The following is a 3,611-nucleotide window of genomic DNA, read 5'->3' as shown; positions in this document are numbered from 1 at the left end:
AGAGAGAGAGAGAGAACGTGATAGTGGGAGCACAACGGAAGACGAAACACATACACCAGATGAAGAAAAACTGTCATAAAACAGTGGTGCGCAGGCTCTAAATAGCTCCGGTGGATTTTTGTCGCTGTTGTTGTTGATTTCGTTGTTGCTGCTGTTGGATCGTGTGACCGATCCGTCGCCCGGTCTGCTCTGCTTTCTTCCGCAATTTGGGAGCGACGTTTGCGTGTTCCTGTGTTTGATTATGACCCAAAAAGCTAAAACGGAGGAGAGAAAGAAAAAAAAAACACAGACAGAACGGCCAACTTCCTTCCGCACCTACGCCGTGGTTCCCACGTTTGACAAACAAACAACAAAACCGGGCACGAACGAACCCTTGGGCGAACGCTTTCATCTGTGTGGCGGTGGGACCGTTCGTACCGCGCACGGATGTCACGGTTTTGCGACGGTCGTGCTCGGCGCGTCCAATTCGTAATTTTACGCCTTTGCCGCAAATCCTTCGCCCCCCCGGGGACCGACTTTGGGTCATTGCAGTGGCGTTGGAATGTTGTGCTGCTGGCCATCGAGCTAGCTAGTGATAATGGTTTTTTTTTTGGCGGGCTAAAGTGTTAAAATGCTTTCCAACTCCCCAGCATAAACGTGCAGTTGTGTGCAATTGGAGGAAGTCAAAGGGATGATTCTAGGGATGATGTTTTGTCTTTGAAGTGTTCCTGAACTTCCGTCCTACTCTTCACTACTGGTCCTATCGAATTAGGACGAGTTGCGTGTGCTTGTAGTATTAGAACATCCGGATCCATCTGCTTAATAGTTTTTTCATTACAAGGAATAGTACCTGTACTTAAAGTATACGCGAAAATCATGATATAGACTAAGATGGAGATGTATATCATCAGGATCTAGTTGCCACAATGTACTCCACTATACGTGGAATAACAAAAAGCAATCTTTAGTTGGACTATAGACATCCAAGACGGGGGGGGTGGTCCCGTGGTACAGTCGTCAACTCGAACAACTCAATAATATCCCGTCCTGGGTTCAAGCCCAGAATGGACCGTCCCTCCGTAACAAGAATTGACTATCCGACTACGTGGTAATGAATGAAATCTGGAAAGCCTGTATAGGCCGGGCATTTCCGCGTAGGACGTTACGCAAAATAGAAGAAGAAGAAGAAGAAGAAGAAGAAGAAGAAGAAGAAGAAGAAGAAGAAGAAGAAGAAGAAGAAGAAGAAGAAGAAGAAGAAGAAGAAGAAGAAGAAGAAGAAGAAGAAGAAGAAGAAGAAGAAGAAGAAGACATCTAAGACATTTACGATCTTAATGAGAATAGGAAACATCTACATGGTTATACAAAGTATGAGTCAGATAGAATGGGTTAAAACTGCACAATAAGTTGTTACTGTTATACTATCACCTCGTACTTCCATACTTGCGGGGTGAATAATGTCGGTAAAGATTGCAATTATAAACTAAGTAAAGCGTTGTGGAGAGCTATTCATTCCAGTTCGCTGTTGTTTGGCTGATGTAGTTGATGTCTCTTATGTGCCAACACAATAGCATGGAGTATTTCTCTGAGGATTTATGATGTAAAGTACCTTTGCACCGATATAACCTTACTTTTCCTCATAATAGTGTAAGATGTCCTTCCTGCATAAGAGAACATTGTTCGAGAACCATACAAAGCCGAAGTAGAAGGATTTGAGGCCTATGGAACTTTCTATGCTCAGAAGTTTTCTATGACTGACTTGAAACACCTTACTTCGGGTCTTTATAGAGAATATCTATACCCGAGTATATGAACAATCCTAACGATACATTGGGCTTTAGAAAGTGATTTTACAATAACATCCAGTTCGGATAAGATAGGTCGGTCGCTAAGATAGAGATGGAATACTACCATGCCAAGCACCTGGACAGTAGCGCACAGTAATGCGATGACATGATAATGAATATCTGAACAGGATTCGTACTCAGCTTTGCCTGCAGGGTCAATGCAAGATAAGTGCTGTTTAGCAAGTAGCTTACCAAACCATAGTGAAAGATTGGAAGAGATTGGATCCATCGGAAGAGACAAATTTACCATCAGAGGCTTCCCAACGAAGATTTTAGGTTAAATTTTGTTCATTGGAGCATTTGTTGGATCTTCATAACGTGCACTATTCCAGTCGAAACGATTCTCGCAGGTTGCCCAAACAATTCCCCAATGCCAACTACAAAACGCACCGAAATGCTCTACATCAAGCGAGGACTTCCGCAACAAGGAACACCCTCGGCCGCTGTTAGGGAAGATTGACACTTCAGCTCACAGTTCCAGCCGTCACTGTGGCAAGGCGGGACGCGGTGGACGAAGCGGCGACAGCGGTGGCATGACATCACTGACGCACTGGCGCACTTATCAGCGCACAATTCTCGTCCAGCCTCCGGGGAGGTCGGGCGGCGACCTGTGCGCGCTGTGTTGTTTCAAGCCGCCCGCTCGCAGATAGCTGCATTCCGCCGCCACCGCCGGTAACTCCACCGCCACCGTCAGCAGTCCCGGCAGTCCCGGCCCATCATCGCGATCCACCGCTCACCCAATAACAATAAATAAACAAATGCTTTTTTTATGGAAATTTTAAAAGTCGATAAAACGCTTCCAGCGCCTTCAGCCGAGGGGTCGAAAATTGACGAGTCGCCGACGACTCCCTCTCTCCCCCCCCCCCTTTCCTCTCTTCGCCCAATGGTACCCTCCACTTCCCTCCCCTCCCCTCTCTCTTTCGATCTCTTTCTTCCCCTTTCTCTCTTTCTCTGTCACCCGCATTGCAACTGTCCGTCCGTTGGTTGATTCTTGCCTCAACACCCGCTTTCCTCAGCCATTTGACGATCCAGCATCTTTGCCGCCCGTTGCCACCCCCGGGGAAAGGAACCACTCAGAAACCACTCTAACTGCCACCTGAGATAAAGCGAAAAGAGAAGAAAAAAAGGGTAGAAAAGTGCCCCAGCACTGTGTGTGTGTGTGTGTGTCGCCAAGATATTTCGGTATATGCCGGGTGCGCCCTGGACACTTTTTTTTGTTTTGTTTGTTTGCTGTGCAGAATTTCTGCAGCCCGGCGCCGTGACTAAGTCGTGCACGGGTGTGTGTGTGTGTGCGTGTGTCTCCGTCCATGCATTAGGCTTCACATCTCAATGTGCACGACGAAGCTAAGGTGTGTGGGGGGGGAGGGGGGTATGGCTAGAATAAATAAATTCACATTAACCGTGCACATGGATTTAGTGTTGTGCTTTTTTCTTGTGCTGTTGCTGTTGTCTTCCTTCCATCATTTCACAAGTTGTTGCTGCTTTTTTATCTCTTTTCGGGGTTTTTTTTTTGCTGTGTGATTTGATTTGGCACGGGCCGCCCCATGCCGCCCAAAGGCATGTCGATCTCTCTCTCTCTCTCTCTCTCTCTCTCGCTCTCTGTGCCGCTGTGCCTATCGGTCTTCGGCACGAGCTCCATAATTGTCGTTGAATAATTTTGAATTTTAGCGATAGCGGCGACACGACACTAAACAGCAGGCAGGCAACACAACAAAAAAAAAAAACATAAACGCACAACGCTAAACACAACGCTAGCACGGGTGGCGGCGGCATGCCGAAAAGGCCCCG

This window comes from Anopheles arabiensis, chromosome X (assembly GCF_016920715.1).
Source record: "Anopheles arabiensis isolate DONGOLA chromosome X, AaraD3, whole genome shotgun sequence".
In the NCBI taxonomy this organism is placed as follows: domain Eukaryota; kingdom Metazoa; phylum Arthropoda; class Insecta; order Diptera; family Culicidae; genus Anopheles; species Anopheles arabiensis.
The sequence above is the reverse complement of the archived record's forward strand: the minus strand, read 5'-3'. Positions refer to the sequence as shown.